Genomic DNA, 19,127 nt, shown 5'->3' on the forward strand with positions numbered 1-19,127 from the left:
TGCTTCCTGCCTGAACCAGTTAGAAAGACCCTCAGTCCTCTGAGCCCTAACTAAACAGCAGCCTTAGGGATTAACCAGCTAATGGAGACATGATCAGTAGTCACAGTATGATTGCGAGGTGGGGGAGAGGATGGTGGTACTTCTGGCATCTAATGCATAGAGGCTAGGGATGTTGCTAACCTCCTGCAATGAACTGGACAGCTCCCTTATAACAAAGAATTAAATGGCTCAGAAGATCAAAGATGCCAAGGTTGAAAACCTGTTTTAAATTTACCAGTCTTTAGTTCTAAGTAATAGAATATGCTCTAGTTACCTTGAACAGAAAGGGTTTATTAAAAATAGAGTCACTGTGGCGCAATCGATTAGCACGTTCGGCTGTTAACAGAAAGGCTGGTGGTTCGATCCCACCCAGGGATGCTGGGTACACAGGTGGTTCAGTGGTAGAATGCCCACCTTCCATGCGGGAGACCCGGGTTCAATTCCTGGACCATGCAGCTGGAAAAAAAAGCAAAAAATAAAAATATATTAGGTCTGCCATGCTGGACACCTGGGTTTGATTCCTGGTAACTGCCCATGCAAAAAAAATAAAAACATACACACACACACACACACACACACACACACACACATTAGGTAGTCAACAAAATCTTCACGAAAGCCATAGACTTGGGTTTAAATGCCAGATAACCCAGTCAAAGCGCCTGGGAAAAATTCCCAATCACACCACAGCACTGCTTAGTAGAAACGCTATAGTTATTGCCACATGTTATTTGGCATCTACAATACTGAAAATCAGGTGGCAAAATCTCTACCACAGGTGCCCCAGAGAAAAACAGATGTGTCTGCCGCAAAGCCTGACAGATTTTTCTATCCTTCTGGGATAGCCCTGAGCACGTTTCTTTGGAGGAACTTGTCACTGGCAGATCTCAATGCCAGTAATGCTGGGAAACACAATCTTAGCATTCTAATCTCTATACGAAAGGAAGCAAGCCTGAACAAATATTTCTGTGCTTGCCATACCTACCTAGAACAACATTCTAAATACATAAAATGCTATTTCCACTATGATCACAAATGAGAAATGTTCACTATCACGTTTATGAATCATCATTATTTTGGAAGCGCCAGCCAGCACAATAATAAAAGTAAAAGCAATTGAAAAAAAAAAAATGCGGTCCTGATGCTGTGGCTGTACATCTAGAAAACTCAAATGATTATAGTTTTTTGTGTGTGTGCATGATCTGGGAGTCAAACCCAGGTCTCCTACATGGAAGGTGCACATTCAACCACTGAATCACTGTGCACCCTATAGTTTTGTATAAATTTTTAAAATAGCAATTTTAAGAGTTATCCATATAATCATATAAAATATCAAAAACCTTATTGGTTAGAAATAGAAGTGGAAAAATGTTCCATTCACAAAAACATGCACTCAAAAAAAAAAAAAAGAAAACCACAGATAATTCTAAGTAATAAAGAAGAAAACTAGAAGACCTAGATATATTCTAGAACTTTTGTAAGTGGTATTACGTACCCTCTTTTTGTCTGGCCTCTTGCATTCAGCATAATGAGTTTGAGATTCATCCATGCTAACGCATGTACCAGTAGTTCACTCATTTATATTGCTGAGGAGTATTCCATTGTATGGAATTACCACAATTTTTTTTATCCCTTCATCTGTTTATAGTCATTTGGGTTGTTTCCAGTATTTGACTAGAATAGACAAATCTGTTACGAACATTTGCGTATAAGAATTTATTAAGGACACATGCTTTTATTTCTCTTGGGTAAATGTTTAGCAGTGGAATGCCTAAGTCATATGTTATGTGTATAGGTTAACTCTTCAGAAAATTGATTAATTGTTTTCCAAAGTGATCATTCCCAAAATATATGAGTATTACAATAACTTCATATTCTCCATTTTAGACATTCAAGTAAGTATGATAACTCACTGTGGGTTTGTTGCATTTTTTAATGACTTAATGCTGTTGAGCATCTTCTCATGTTTATTTGCCATCAATATATCTTCTTTAGTGAAGAGTCTATTCCAATAATTTCCCTATTTTTCTAAAAGAGGTTGTTTTCTTATTGAGATTTGAGTTGGATATAAGCCCTTTGTTAGGTATGTGGTTTATAGCTATTTTGGCCCAGTCAGGGCCTCGTAATTTCATTCTCTTAACACTGTCTTTTTAAGAGCAGTTCTTAATTTTAATAAAATACAATTTATCATTTTGTTTTGTTTTGTTTTTGTATGCTATATGGCTTTTTATTTTTTTTTTGCATGGGCATTTCATTCTCTTTCCATGTAAGTATCCCCTTATTGCTACACCATTTATTGAATTTTTGGGGGGGGGGGTTGGTTTTTCATTTGTTATTTTTTGCTTGTTTGTTTGGGAAGTGCCTGGGCTGGAAATCAAACTCGGGTCTCCCTCATGGCAAGTGAGAATTCTACCACTGAACTACCTCCATACCCCCTTATCATTTATTTGTGTGGATTGTTTTTTTGTTGTTGTGAAGAAATCTTTGCCTAATCCAGGATCACAAAGACTTCATCCTATATATTTTCTTAGAGCTTTTATAGATTTATAGATTTAGGTCTTTCACTTAGATCCATCTATGATCTATTAATTTTTGTATGTGATGAGAGATAGTGATTTGAGTTCATTTTCTTGCATATGGATATACAATTATTGCAGCACCGTTTGTTAAAAAAAATAAGACATGCCCTTTCACCTTTACCTCTTAGTTCCAAATAGACTGTATGTGTATTACTTAGGGTTCTCTAGAGAAACAGAATCAACAGGGAACACTCACAAATATAAAATTTATAAGTGCCTCATGTGACTGCGGGAACGCAGAGTCCAAAATCCGCAGGGCAGGCTGTGAAGCCAACGATTCCGATGGAGGGTCTGGATGAACTCCACGGGAGAAGCTCACCACCCGAAGCAGGAAGAGAGCCTGTCTCCTCTGGATTCTCCTTAAAAGGCTTTCAGTGATTAGATTAAGCATCACTCATTGCAGAAGACACTCCCCTTGGCTGATTACAAGTGAAATCAGCTGTGGATGCAGCTGACATGATCATGATTTAATTCTAGAAATGTCCTCATTGCAACAGACAGGCCAGCACTTGCCCCACCAGACATACAGGTACCACCACTTGGCCAAGTTGACGCATGAACCTGACCATGACAGTCCACCCCTTGTCAACTTGGCAGCTGTAAATACCACCTTAAACCATACCTAATTTCTAAATAAAAACCATTAAAACAATGGTTCACCTAACAATACTCAACTGTCCTGCATATAACCGGAAACACATTAACTCTCTCCAGAATAGGGCGCAAGTCCTTAGATAATAGTCATTCTTAAACTTGATAACTTAAATAGTATAACAGGAACAAAACAGTATCACAGTCCTTGTTTCTGTAACTGATCATGTGGTTGAAGTTCATATTTATCACTACCTTCTTCCACTACCCATTCCATGTTCCCTTTACCCTCAACAAACACTTCAGTTGGCTGTGTTTCTTTGCCTGGTGGGGTGACACAAACCTTCATTCCTGAAGTTTCAGATCCATTGGTATAGTCTTGCCTAGATTGGGCTGTTGCAATTTTCCATTGATTTTAATCACAGGGCATGGTAGTACTAAAAGATGCCCTAAGGGATCTCCTATATTCCAGGAAAACTCTTCTTTACCTCCATTGCGTAGTTGCAGTCCTATTTCCCCCTGATAGTCAGGGTCAATCATCCCACACAATAATGTAATCCCCTTCTTGGCTTGTTGACCCAGGGGCATGAGTAGCCCAAAGTGACCAGGTGGCAGTCTTAGATTCCAGTTCAATGGAATCATTGTTGTTTCTCCTGATGGAAGCACTCCCCCTTTTGGAACTAAAACCTACAGACCAGCAGAGCTCAGGATGACAGGGACAGGAAGCAAAAATTTTCCTGGTGGATCACTAGGGGTAATAGTGAGTGGTACCATTCCCATTTCCACCCCTTGGTTCCTGGACCCATGGATCCTGGCTATGGGAGAAACAACACCATACAGCGGACATTGATTCAGAGCATACACAGCTTCCTGGAGAACATTACCCCAGCCTTTCAAGGTATTGCCACCCAGTTGGCACCGTAATTGAGTTTTCAAAAGGCCATTCCAGCGTTCTATCAATCCAGCTGCTTCTGGATGATGGGGAACATGGTAAGACCAGAGAATTCCATGAGCATGTGCCCATTCCCGCACTTCATTTGCTGTGAAGTATGTTCCTTAATCAGAAGCAATGCTATGTGGAATACCATGACAATAGATAAGGCATTCTGTAAGCCCACAGATGGTAGTTTTGGCAGAAGCATTGCATAAAGGGAAAGCAAACCCATATCCAGAGTATGTGTCTATTCCAGTTAGAACAAATCACTACCCCTTCCATGAAGGGAGTGGTCTGATGTAATCAACCTGCCACCATGTAGCTGGCTGTCACCTCAGGGAATGGTGCCATATCAGGGGCTGAGTGTGGATCTCTGCTGCTGGCTGATTGGGTACTCAGCAGTGGCTGTAGCCAAGTCAACCTTGGTGAGTGGAAGTCCATGTTGCTGAGCCCATGCATACCCTCCATCCTTACCACCATGACCACTTTGTTCATGAGCCCATTGGGCAATGACAGGAGTTGCTGGGGAAAGAGGCTGACTGGTATCCACAGAATGGGTCATCTTATCCACTTGATTATTAAAGCCTTCCTCTGCTAAAGTCACCCTCTGGTGCGCATTCATATGGGACACAAATATGTTCATGTTTTTAGCCCACTAAGAAAGGTCTATCCACATACTTCTTCCCCAGACCTCTTTGTCATCAATTTTCCAATTATGGTCTTTCCAAGTCCCTGACCATCCAGCCAAACCATTAGCAACAGCCTATGAGTCAGTATACAAATGCACCTTTAGCCAGTTTTCCTTCCAAGCAAAATGAACAACCAGATGCACTGCTCGAAGTTCTGCCCACTGGGAGGATTTCCCCTCACCACTGTCCTTCAAGGACACCCCAGAAAGGGGTTGTAATGTTGCAGCTGTCCACTTTCGGGTGGTACCTGAATATCGTGCTGAACTATCTGTAAACCAGGCCTGAGTTTTCTCTACCTCAGTCAGTTCACTGTAAGGAACAGTTTACAAGTTTATACTTCTGAGGCTGTGAAGATGTGCAAATTAAGGCAAGGCTATAAAAATGTCCAAATTAAGGCATCCAGGGGAACATACCTTGGTTCAAGAATAGTGTTTGGGATTTCTCTCTCCTGAGAAGGCACATGGTGATTTCTGGGCTTCTTCAACAGCTTCCCTGGGGGCATTTTCTTTCTTTATCTCCAATAGCCTCTGGCTGCATGGGCTCTGTTGGTTCTGGTGGTGCTGACACTTTTTCAAAATGGTTCCCTCTTAAAGGACTCCAGTAAGCAACCCCACTTTGAACGGGTGGTGACACATCTCCATGGAAACCATCTAATCAAAAGTTACCACCCACAATTGGGTAGGTCATATCTCCATCGAAACAATTAGAAAGGTCCCACTCAGTAATATTGAATGAGGATTAAATTAAAGGAAATGGCTTTTCTGGGGTATATCATAGCTTCAAACCAGTACAACAACTTTAGTCATATTTATTCCTAATATTTTATATTTTTATACTAGTTTAAATGGTTTTGCTTATTTGAATATTAATTTCCAAGTTGCTACTTGTCATCGTCAGGTTCATGTGTCAACTTGGCCAAGTGGTGGTACCTGTTTCTCTGGTCGGGCAAGTGCTGGCCTGTCTGTTGCAATATGGACTATTCATAGAAGTAGATCATGAGCACGTCAGCTGTATCCACAGCTGATTCCATTTGTAATCAGCCAAGGGGACTGTCTTCTGCAATGAGTGATGCTTAATATAATCACTGGAAGCCTTTTAAGGAGGATCCAGAGGAGACAGGCTCTCTTTCTGCTTCAGCTGATGAGCCTCTCCGTGTGGAGTTCATCCAGATCCTCCATTGGAATAGTCTGCTTCACAGCCTGCCCTGCAGATTTTGGACTCTGCATTCCCATGGTCACGTGAGACACTTTCATAAATTTTATATTTGTGAGTATTCCCTGTTGATTCTGTTTCTCTAGAGAGCCCTAACTAATACACTACTACATAGAAATATAATTGATTTTTTTATATTGATCTGATACCCTGAACCCTTGTCGAACTCATGTGCTGATAGGTTAGTAGCAGATTCCATTGGGTTTCTCTTATACATAGAAGATTGTCATCTGTAAAGATGACAAATTTTTCTTCTTTTCCAAACAGGAAGCCTTTAATTTCTCTTTCTTGCCTTACTGCACTGGCTAGAACCACCAGTAAGATTTTGAATATAAGCAATAAGATCAAACATCTGCTTCATATTTGAAGTTAGGGGAAAATAATTCCATTTTCCACCATTGACTATGATGTTAGATGCAAGGTTTTTTTTTAATAATTGATTTTATTGAAGCAGTTGTAGATTTACAGAAAACTCATATAATACCCCACCCTCCACACACAGTTTCCCCTACTTACATTTTGCAGTTGTATGGTATCTTTGTTACAATTGATGAAACATAATTACTATAATCATATTAGATGTTTTTTCAAAGATGTCCATTATTAGATTTTAAAAGTTCCCTTCTAGTCCTAGTTTTCTAAGAGTTTTTGTTTTTGTAGGTTTTTTCTTTCTTTTTTTCTTTTTTTTTTTATATTGAATGTATGCCAATGATGAATTCATTCAGCTTTTATATGCATGGGAGTCTTTACTTTGAATTTACTTTTGAAAGATAATATCACTAGGTAAAGAATTCTAATTTGATTACTTCACCGTTTTAAGGATGTTATCCATTGTTTATAAGTTGCATCACTTCCAACAAGAAATCACCTGTTATTTTTATCTTTGCTCATTGGCACAGTGTCTTTTATCTCTGACTGGTTTTAATAGTCTTTTTATCAATGGCACTAGTTTTAAGCAATTTTATTAAGATGTGCTTAGCTGTAATTTTTTCACGTTTCTTATGCTTATGCTTTATTGACCCTCTTGGATCAGTGAGTTTATAGTTTTCATTAAATTTGAAGAACTTTGGGCTATTATTTCTGCATATATCTTTTCTACCTCACTCCCAACTCTTTGTTCAGGGACTCCAATGACATATATATTAGGCTGCTTGAAATTGTCTGCTAGTGCATGTATTAGTCAGGGTTCTCTAGAGAAATAGAACCAACAGGAGATGTCTGTAAATATGAGATTTATGAAGGTGTCTCACACAACCGTGGGGATGAAAAAGTCCAAAATCCGCAGGGCAGGCTGTGAAACTGGCAGCCCCAATTAAGGGTCTGGACAAACTCCACAGGAGAGGCTTGCTGGCTGAAGAAGTGGTGAAAAAAATCTCTTCTTCCTTAAAAGCCTTCAGCTGACTGGATTATCTCATTGTGGGAGATATGCCTTAGTTGATCACGGATGTAATCAGCCACAGATGCAATCAATTGACCGATGATTTAGTGCACCAGCCTTCCAGTTTCTCAATTAGCCACACAATGTCTTGGCAGCAGTAGTCAGGCCACTGCTTGCCTGACCAGACAACTGGTCATAATCATTTGGCCAAGTTGACACCAGAACCTGACCATCACAGTCCCTGTCCTGTCAACTTGGCAGCTATACACATCACATTGAAACATGGTTAATTTAAAAAAAAGAACACAATAACAGACATGTGTTTAGCCTAACCATACTCAAATGTCCTGCATACCAACATAAATGCACTACAGCTCTCCAGAATCAGGTGCAAGACCTCAGGTAACATTCACTCTTTAACTTCATATCCTGTGACTTAAATACTATGACATGAGCAATACAACTTATGTCATATGATGAAAGAAGAATAAGATATTTGCTATGTGCAATGCAAACATGCTTATAACGAAACAGGGAGAAAATATTCATACAATCACAGTCCATGTTTCTGTAACTGGTCACGTGGCTGTAGTTCATATTTATCACTACCTTCTTTGACTACCCATTTCATGTACCCTTTCCCCTCAGCAAGCACTTCAGCTGGTCATGGTTCTTTGCCAGATAGGGTGACTCAGACCTTCATTCCTGAAGTTTCTGAGCTATTGGTAGTTCCTGTCTAGATTAGGCTTTTGCAGTTTTCCATTTAATTTAATCACAGGTAGTACAAAGTGGTGCCCTAGAGGATTTCCTGTATTCCAGGAAAACTCTTCTTTACCTCTGTTGTGTAGTTGCAGTCCTATTTCCTCTTGATAGTCAGGATCAATCACACCAGACAGAACAGTAATCACCTTTCTGCCTATTGATTCAGTGGCATGACAAGCCCAAAGTAGCCAGGTGGCAATCTTAACTTCCAGTTCAATGGAATCATTGTTGTGTCTCCTGAAAGGAGCCCTCCCCCTTTTGGAACAAAGACCTGTAGACTAGTAGAGCTTAAGGTTTCAGGGACAGGAAGCAAGAATTTTTTCCAGTAGATCATTAGGGGTGATGGTGAGTGGTGCCACTCCTATTTCCACTCCTTGATTCCTGGACCTGTGAATCCTGGCTATGGGATAGTGGTTTATATAGCACCATGCAGTGGACACTGATTCAGAGCATACACAGCCTCCTGGAGAACATTACCCCAGCCCTGCAAGGTATTGCCACCTGGATGGCACCATAATTGGGTCCTCCAAAGGCCATTCCACCATTTTATCAACCCAGCTGCCTCTGGATTATGGGGAACGTGGTAAAACCAGAGAATCCCATGAGCACGTGCCCATTCCCACACTTCATTTGCTGTGAAATGGGTTCCTTGATAAGAAGCAATGCTGTGTGGAATACCATGATGGTGGATAAGGCATTCCATAAGTCCACGGATGGTAGTTTTTGCAGAAGCATTGTGTATGGGGAAGGCAAATCTACATCCGGAATACATGTCTAGCTAGAACAAATCGCTGCCCCTTCCATGATGAAGTGGTCCAATGTAATCAACCTACCACCAGGTAGCAGGCTGATCATCTCCAGGAATAGTGCCATATTGGGAACTAAGTGTGGGTCTCTCCTGCTGGCACATTGGGCACTCAGCTGTGGTTGTAGCCAGGTTAGCCTTGGTGGGGGAAAGTCCTTGTTGCTGAACTCATGCATCACCCCCATCCCTACCACCATGACCACTTTGTTCATGAGCCCATTGGGCATTGGCAGGAGTGGCTGAGGAAAGAGGATGACTTGTTTTTGCAGGACAGGGCATTTTACCCACTTGATTATTAAAACCTTCCTCTGCTGAAGTCACCCTCTGGTAAGTATTCACACAGGACACACAGCTTCATGTTATGTGCTCACTCTAAAAGGTCTATGCACATACCTCTTCCCCAGACCTCTTTGTCACCAATGTTCCAATCATGCTCCTTCCAAGTCCTGACTGTCCTGCCAAACCATTAGCAGCAGCCCATGAGTCAATACACAAATGCCAGTTCTTCTTCCAAACGAAATGAACAAGCAGGTGCACTGCTTAAAGTCCTGCCCCCCTGGGAGGATTTCTCCTCACCACTGTCCTTTAAGAACATACCAGAATGGGGTTGTAGTGCTGCAGCTGTCCACTTCCATGTGGTTCTGCATGCAGAACCATCTGTAAACCAGGCCCAAGTTTTCTCTTCTTCAGTCAACTGGACTGTCAGGAGCTCTACAAGAGTCCACAGTGCTTGTCTGGGAAAGATAAGGTAATCTGGCAAGAATGAGGGTCACGGGCATTTGGACCACTACTTTATGTAAGTTACTTATGCTTTCAGGTCCTGCTTGAGCCCTATCTCGTATATACTATTTCTACTTTATGATGGAGTGCTGCTGGGCACACCCAACTTTATGGCTTGGTGGGTCAGACAACACCTAGCTCATGATAGGGAACTCAGAGCTCATGGTAACTTGGTGGCCCATGGTTAAGTATTCAATCTCTACTAAGGTCCAGTAGCAGGCTAACAGCTGTTTCTCAAAAGGAGAGTAGTTGTCTGCAGCAGATGGCAAGTCTTTGCTCCAAAATCTTAAGGGTCTGCATTGTGATTCTCCTATAGGGACCTGCCAAAGGCTCCAGACAGCATCTCTATTTGCCACTGACACTTCCAGAACCATTGGAACTGCTGGAGTATATGGCCCAAGTGGTAGAGCAGCTTCAAAGCAGACTGGACTTGTCATAGAGCCTCCTCTTGTTCTGATCCCACTTAAAACCAGCAGCTTTTCTTGTCATTCAGTACCAAATGAGGAATACATTGTCTCCAAAATCCAAAGAGGCCAACTAGTCATTGTGACTCTTTTTTGGTCATAGGAGGGGCCAGATGCAGCAGCTTATCCTTCACCTTGGAAGGGATAGCTCAACATGCCCCACACCACTGGGCACCTAGAAATTTCATTGAGCTGGAAGGCCCCTGGATTTTTGTTGGATTTCTCTCCCATCCCCTAACATGCAAATGCCTTACCAATAACTCTAGAGAAGTTGGTCATTCTTGCTCACTAGGTCCAATCAACATGGTATCATCAATACAATGGGTCAGTGTGATGTCTTTTGGGAGGGAGAAATATTCAAGGTCCCTGAGGACAAGAGTGTGACATAGGACTGGAGAGTTGATATACCCCTGAAGCAGGATAGTGAAGGTATACTGGTGGCTTTGCTAGCTGAATGCAAACTGTTTCTGGTTCTTATTTTTATTTTTATTGTGTGGAAAAATTCATTTTATTTTGAACTGGAAATTATTTTCTGATAATTCAAGAGAATGACTGAGCAAAAGTTCATTTTTCATACAAGGAAATCCTTTCTGAAGAAGATATTGACTTTCAAAAGGGCCACCTGCTGAAGGTTCAGTAACTGGAATCTTGTCCTCTAGCTGGATCCAAGTCCTCTGACATTCCTCATCAGTCTGCTTTCAGCCCTGCTACCATCAGCCAGCCCACCACTCCTAAGAGGGATTTTTAAGAAGGAAGGAATGGGCCACCATGTTGAACGCAGCAGAAAAGCAAACTGAGCTGTAGTCTGAAAAGTGTCTATTGGATTCAAGAATGAGAGAGTTTTTAATGACCTCTGGGAAAGTGGTTTTAGGGGAAAGTTGGGATCAGAAACCACATTGCAGTGGATAGGTGAGTAGGAGGAAGGAAGTGGAGAAAGCTGAAGACACTAGTTTCTAAGAGAAATATTTGGTCAAGAAAAAGAGGAGTGGGAGAAAAGAAGCTGGAAGTGGAGATGGTATTGAGAGGGAGGCAGAGGGTTCAAACTGCAAGACGCAGATAGGAGTGTAGTTGCTAAAGAGATGGATCTTTTAGGGAGAGAGAAGTTGAAGAATCAAGGACAGAATAAGGCTCTATAAAATATGGAGAAAGGTGGAGGAATTAGCCTTAAATGGGAGAAGACCACCTCTACTGCAAAGGAGAGGCATATATTAAAGGATGGGTGGGAATATGGGTAAGTTTTGGAGAGTGTTGGGAGTAGTGGAGAAGTTCTTGCCCAGTGGGTTCTAATTTTTCGTAAATTAAGACATAAGATCATTTGTTGAGAATGGGGTGGGAGGAGTGGAGGCTTTGGAATTGAGGTTGGTGGGAAAGCCTCGGAGCAATCTGTCTGCAAAGGGTGACTGGGGACCCTGAAGAAGATTCTAGGTGGTATTCAGCTTGGACACAGTCCTCCCAGTTCCACAGTTTGTGCGTCATCCCAAGGCTAGAGTGGAGAAAGCCCATGAAAGGATTGTTCTGGGTCAGGGGTCAGCAAGAGGAGTGCAGTGGAAGGACAAGGGGTAGAGGAAGTGGTGAGGCTGTGTCTGGTGGTCCTTATTGACAGCTACTGAGAAAAAAGCATTTTCCAGATCAATAGCTGCATACCAGTTACCAGGTGATGTGTTGATTTACTCAAGCAATGATACCACGTCTGGAACAGCAGCTGCAATTGGAGTTACCACCTGGTTGAGTTTATGATAATCCACTGTCACCCTCCAAGGCCAAATAGGATAGTTGAATGGGGATGTGATGGGAATCACAACCCCTGCATCCTTCAAGTACATAAGGGTGATACTAATCTCTGGAATTCTCCAGGAATCCACTATTTGCTATATAGGGGCAGTTCTAGTGGCTTCTACTTGGCTTTTCCTACCATAATAGCCCTCACTCCATGGGTCAGAGAACCAATGTGTGGTTCTGTCAGTTGTTGAGTATGTTTCTTCCAATTATGCATTCTGGAACTGAGGAAATGACCACAGAATGGGGCCAGGGACTCACTGGATCCACTGTGAGTGGACCTGAATTAAACTCCATTGATCACCTGACTTCCATAAGCCCCTACTCTGACTGGTGGACAAAAATGATGTTTTTGGTATTTTGGAATTAGTGTCACTTCTGAGCCAGTCTAATAATATCCAAAATATCTGATCATTTCCTTTTCCCCAATGCACAGTCACCCTTTCTCCTTGGGAAAGGCTGGGAGGAAGGTTAACAGTGTAAATTTGGGGCAGTGTTAAAGGGTCTTTCCCCAATGGTACCTGGCCCTTTCCTCATTCAAGGGGCTCTGGGTCTATAAACTGCCTCAAGTCTGGTAATTGATTAAGGGGCTGTGACTTTCTGTTTTTATAATTTAAGTTAGACTTTTGCTCACTTGACCTAGAATTCTTCTGCTTATACAGCTCAAACAAGAATTTTGTAGACTGCTCATCTATTTTACTTCTAGGTACCCCGTGATCTACTAGCCAAGGACACATGTCTCTTTGAGTCTGCTGTCCATTATGGTGGTCATGCCCACCTTGTCTATGGTGATTAACTATCACCACATGGCTTCTGCCAACTTGGGATCTAATTATCCCCATTATGTTTAAGGATTCCAGCTCTGTGACAGCAGTTCCCACAGTCATATCTGACCTACAGAGAAGGGCAACTACAGATCTTTTCAGGGATGATGCAGCTAGTCTAATGAATTTATTTCTCAAAGTTCTGGTGAAAGATGTGTCCTCTAGGGTGTGTGAGCAAGTCTTCCATGATAAATCCACTCTAATATTCCAATCTCTCTAAGCCTCTGGATCCCCTCAGCTACATATACCAGGGCAGTGCTAGCATTTTGGCCTCAAGTAATGTCACCCACCTTGTGATCCATATTTCAGCCAACCACCAAAACAAACTTCCAATGTCCTTTCTAAACCCTCAAGCCACAGCCTTGAATGCAGAACTTCTGCTTAGTGGGCCCATATCAATAACTCAGCATGATTTGACTTTATATTCCTTTCACTATTATCCTAAACTCTTAATAGCCATTCCCACACATATTCCCTTGATTTCTGTCTATATAGATTGGAAAATTCATGCAGTTCTTTTGGAGTATAGCTACTTTCTCATACGTCACACTTTGCACTTCACCTTTCAGGGCCTGTTGAAAGTTTAGTCTAATTATAGATCTTGAAGAAAAGAGGGTGGGTCATGAAAAGAAATAAAAGTGTCTTTTAAGTCAGATACCGCAGAGCTTTCCATTGTAGTTTCATCTGGAGAAACAGGATTAGTTGCACCAGATAGAGGAGTAAGGGCTGTTTCCCTAGGGGAGGTGGTTACAGGGTTAGCAGGTATAAAAGGACTAATCTCATTAAGCGGAGGTTGGAGGTTGGCTGGCCAACTCCTCTGTACAGACTGGAGGCCAGGAAACTGTTTCCTCATGGCAGGCTGGAGGTTGAGAAGGTCTTTCCTCAGGGCAGTCCGTTACAGGTCTATCTAGCAAAGGCGAGCAGATTCCAGGGAATCCATCCTCCCACGGCCATCATTATCAAGCCATATATGCCCATCCCAAGTCTCAGGATGCCATTCTTTTCCAATCAAAACCCTTACTTTGAAAAACAACAACAACAAAACCTGTTACTTTAGCTGCACGAGTGGTTCAGTGATAGAATGCTCGCCTTCCATGTGGGAGATCTGGGTCCAATTGCCGGACCATGCACCCCCACCCCACCCCCCAAAGCCCTTGCTTTAACAGCAGACACCCTGTAAAGTTGAGATTTTAATTTACATTGTAAATCTGCTACTCACACAACGAGTCTCTGTGTCTGGTTTTCAGAGATCTCAAGTCTGCAAACATAGGAAATAAGATTTTCTTTCAGGGTAAACATGGAAACTTTTACATCATTCCTATGACACTTAGGTTGCAAATTTGAAGACTTCAGTTCACCCCTTTCCTTCATCACTGTACCCAGTGTATCTACCAACAACCAGCCAACGTCATTATATCTCTTAATTCTACAAAACTTCTTAAAGGTGTCAAAAACACTCTCACCCAGAGCCTCATATAAGCATAAAATTAACAGAATCTAATGGTAATATTTTCAATATCTCTCTTGCCAACTCACCCCATGGACTGTCAGTGCCATCTTGATAATTGGAAACAGTGTCATTAGTGCCTCTGAATCTAATCAGAGTAGAAAACCAATTGTAAAAACCCATTTTTAAGATTCTGCTGCTTAAGAGCCACTCCTGCTACAAACCTGTTTTAGTCAGGGTTCTCTAGAGAAGCAGAACCAACAAGAGAGATCTGTAAATATGAGATTTATTTATAACTCTCACACAGCTGTGGGAATGGAAGGGTCCAAAATCTGCAGGGCAGGCTGTGAAGCTGGCAGCTCCAATGAAGGGTCTGGATGAACTCATTCAGAGGCTCGCTGGTTGAAGAAGTGGTGAAAAGTCTCTCTTCTTCCTTAAAAGCCTTCAGCAAATTGGATTATCTCATTGTGGGAGACATGCCTTGGTTGATCACAGATGTAATCAGCCACAGATGCAATCAACTGACTGATGATCTAATGCACCAGCCTTCCAGTTTATCAACCAGCCATATGATATCCTTGCAGCAACAGTCAGGCCAGTGCTTCCCTGACCAGACAACTACTCATCATCATTTAGCCAAGTTGACACCAGAACCTGACCATCACAGTGCACTACTGATCTGTTCATAGTTGCAGTCTTTTATCTCTCTGTGTTTCATTTTGGATAGCTTCTTTCCTTAAATCTTTAAGTTTACTTATATTTTCTTCTTTAAGGTCTAATCTGTGATTCCCTCTACCCAGTAGTATTTTTCATCTAAGACATTGCAATAGATGAATATTACAAACATATATTCACATATAGAAGTTTGTTTGCCCTAGCCTACCTCTAGGTATCCCTAAGAGTCACTTCTGGAGGATTTCTTTTGTTGCTCAGATGTGGCCTCTCTCTCAGTCAAACTCTGCAAGTGAAATCATTGCCTTCTCCACTATATGGGGCATGATATCCAGGAATGAAAGTCTCCCTGGAGGCATGGTAGATGACTCCCAGAGATGAGTCACTTTATGCCAGTGGGGAGCTGTGGACTAACAAGCACCAATCCTGAGTAGGATAAGAAAAGAACAGATTCTAGCAGCTTCACAGGAAAGTCAGAAACCTGCTGCGTCTCATCCTCATGGAAATGTGGTACTGATTACACCTCCCTCCTGAGAACTGGGCCTGCCTTGTCCGGAAAAATCTGATCAGGGTCAATCCTATCTGGGGAGACCTTCCTCAAAAGCAGGCTCCATATAAGCAGAGCAAGAACCAGAAAAACAAGAGCTGAAAAATTCTGACCACTCAAACAGAAGCTGTGCTAGAGGTCTAGAGTAAGTTGAACTGAATGAATGCCAAAGAAAGGATAAAGAACGAAGCTAATCAATGAGAAAACCCTACATAAAAGAGAGAAAACTATCTCCAGAATAAACTAATCAAGGAAATCAGATGCCTAGACACCAGCAAAAATTACGAATCATACTAGGAAAAATGAAGATATGACCCAGTCAAAGGAACAAACTAACACTTTAAAGGAGATACAGGAGTTGAAATAACTAATTAATGTTCAAACAAACATATTGAATAAATTAAAAAACTAAATCAATGAGTTAAGGGAAAATATGACAAAAGATATGAAGGGTATAAAGAAGACATTGAGCAATCATAAAGAAGAAGTCAAAAGCTTGAAAAAACAAATGGAAGAGTTTATGGGAATGAAAGGCACAATAGAAGAAATGAAAAACACCATAGAGACCTACAGCAGCATATTTGAAGAGGACGAAGAAAGGATTAGTGAACTAGGAAACAGGATATCTGAAATACTACACACAAAGTAACAGATAGGGAAAATAATGGAAAAATATGAGCAAGGCCTCAGGGAACTAAGTGACAACGTGTTCCAGAAGGCGAAGAGAAGGGAAACAGGACAGAAATAATAATAGAGGAAATGACCATTGAAAATTTCCCATCTCTTATGAGAGACGTAAAATTACAGATCCAAGAACTGACTGCAGTGAACCCCAAACAGGAAGGTCTGAATAGACTTATTCTAAGACACTTACTAATCAGATTGTCAAAGACAAATGCAAATAGAATTCTGAAAGCTGCAGGAGAAAGGTGATCCATCACATACAAGCAAAGCTTAATAAGGCTATGTGTGGATTTCTCAGCAGAAACCATGGAAGGCAGTGTTATGACATATTTAAGATACTGAAAGAAAAAAACTGCCAAAAGAATTCTATATCTGGCAAAACTGTCCTTAAAAAGGAGGGAGAGTTTTAAATATTTTCAGATGAACAGACACAGAGAGCTTTTGAACAGGAGAGTGGCTCTGCAAGAAATATTAAAGGGAACACTACAGGAAGATAGGAAAAAACAGGAGAGAGAGGTCTGGAAAAGAGTGTAGAAATAAAGACTCTATCAGTAAAGGTAAAAAAGAGAAAAAAATAAGATATGACATATCAAAATAAAGTCATGACACAAGCAACAACATTGATGAAACTTAAGGTCATTATGTTGAGTGAAATTAGCCAGAAACAAAAGGACAAATACTGCATGGTGTCACTAATATGTACTAACATTAATGAGCAAACTTTGAAAGTTAAAGTTGAAAACACAGGTTTTCAGGAGATAGAAACAGGATAGAGATTGGGCATTGGATGCTGAAGGAGTATGTAGAATTTTCAATAGTATTGATGGTAAAGATCCAGAAATGGATAGCACAATATTATCTGATGGTAGCACAATATTGTAAGCACACTGAACAAAAGTGAGGATGAGTATGGTTGAAAGAGGAAGGCTAAAGCATGTATGACGCTATAAAGAAAGATAGAAGATTCAGCCTGGGACTGTATAACTTAGTGAAACCTACAGTGGACAATGATAGTGATTAAATGTACAAATACAAGAATGTTTTTACATGGGAGAGAACAAATGAATGTCAACAGTGTAAGGTGTTGAAAGTGGGAAGAATATAGAAAAATTACAATTAATGCGAACTAGGATCTATAGTTAACAGAAACATTGTAATACGCTTTCATTAAATGTAACAAAGGCAATATCCAAAGCTAAATGTTAACAAGAGGGGGATATAAGGGAAAGGTATGGGATTCTTGGTGTTGTTATTTCTCCTTTTAACTTCATTTTTATTTTTCAGTCCTCATTTTTTTCCTCTTCTTTCTTTTCAGAAGACATGGAAATATCCTCATATAGATTGTAGTGTTGAATGCAAATTTATGGGGTCATACAAGGAAGCATTGCTTGTTTACTTAGGATGAATTGTATGGTGTGTGAATAAAACTTCAAAAATAAAGAAGAAAGGGAGTTCCGGGAAGATGCCTGAATAGGGTAGATCGAGTTCAGCTCTGGTCCAAGGAAAAGTTAGAGAAGGGATGGGAGGGCTACTGAGGTGGCGATTCAGGAGAACAGCTGACCTGAGAGAGCCTTCTGCACCACATAGGACAGCCCTGGTTGCAAAAGCTGAGGAACTGAGAAGCAGAGAACCAGAGTCTAAAGCAGAAGTGCAGAGCCCGCAGGAGTGTACAGAGAGGGAGACAGGGAATAGGAAGTAAGCAAAGCCATGTTCCTTGACTCCACTACCCTCATCAGCAAAGCCCTGTGACCTGTGACTCACCCCACAACCATGCACCCGAACTCCATCACCTGCTCCTATTCCCTGTGTTCTGAGTGCCTCCACCCCAACAGCCCCCAGCGAACATACCTATCCCCAACCCCCATCCTAAGTGCAGCCCAACCCACCTCTCCTGCACCCCTCCCGAACACTACCTCCCCCTCCCTTCAGGCTGCTGTCAGCACATAAAGGCTCCAAGCACTAACCTCCATACCCAGGCTATACCCGCCCCTGCCCATAGTGTCGCACAGCCTCACTCCGCCTACCCTCACCAAGTTCTGCGCATCAGTTTATGGGACTCCTAGACCCATAAATGCACTTGACCCCAACGCACGTCCTTCAGCTTTGAGAATATCAGTTTATGGCACACCTAGACCCACACATGCACACAGCCCTCTATCATGTCCTTCAGCTCCAGAAACATCAGTTGATGGCACTCCAAGACCCATGGATGCGTTTGGCTCTCAGTCATGTTTCCCAGCTCTGAGAAAGGGCTGACCTGCAAAGCCAGGTCACATCCACCCCCAGACCATGACTCATAATGCTGACCCACTGCCATAGCTCTGCACATGTGCACAAAGTGCACCCTTGACCAGTGCACAGAGAGTTATGTGCCCCTATGCACCCACACAGCTGCATCCTCCCTGGTAGCTTGGCACCCACATTCACAAGCACCAGTATAGCATCCCCAACCTGTACCTATACCTACACTGCAACACATCACTGCACTGTAGTGCAGCACTCCATACCCTACATCCTACTGAAGGAAATCAACCCCCAAAGTAAATCAGTCAGGATAATTACATGTGATGGAAACAATAGAAGATCACTAAGTGTATCACAATGCAGACATTCATAGCTCAACCTAATGACCAAATTAAAACCCCAGAGGAGACACAGATATTGGAACAACTAATCAAAGATGTTCATATAAATCTACTAAATATAATGAGTTGGATAGCTAATGATATAAAGGAGATCAAGAAGACACTAGAAGAGCATAAATTGGAATTTGAAAGAATAAAAAGAAAAAATAGCAGATGTCACAGAGATTAAAGACTCTGTTGACCAAATAAAAAACATACTAGAGACACACGAGAACAGATTTGGAGAAACAGAAAAAAGAATAAGCTATCTAGAAGACAGGATATTAATTTTGAACACTCAAAACAGCAAATGGCAAAAA

At 41.5% G+C, this 19,127-nt stretch overlaps 1 long non-coding RNA gene across 1 annotated transcript in view; it reads right to left on the reverse strand.

Moving 5' to 3' along the window:
* The window catches only part of LOC143667999 (uncharacterized), a 43,207-nt gene that overhangs the window by 5,569 nt on the left and 18,511 nt on the right, over window positions 1-19,127 (reverse strand). The window contains exon 3 of the long non-coding RNA XR_013168230.1: window positions 314-495. This is a non-coding gene — a long non-coding RNA (uncharacterized LOC143667999). The remainder of the gene's footprint in view (window positions 1-313; window positions 496-19,127) is intronic.

Source organism: Tamandua tetradactyla, chromosome 24, assembly GCF_023851605.1.
Source record: "Tamandua tetradactyla isolate mTamTet1 chromosome 24, mTamTet1.pri, whole genome shotgun sequence".
Classification (NCBI taxonomy): Eukaryota; Metazoa; Chordata; class Mammalia; order Pilosa; family Myrmecophagidae; genus Tamandua; species Tamandua tetradactyla.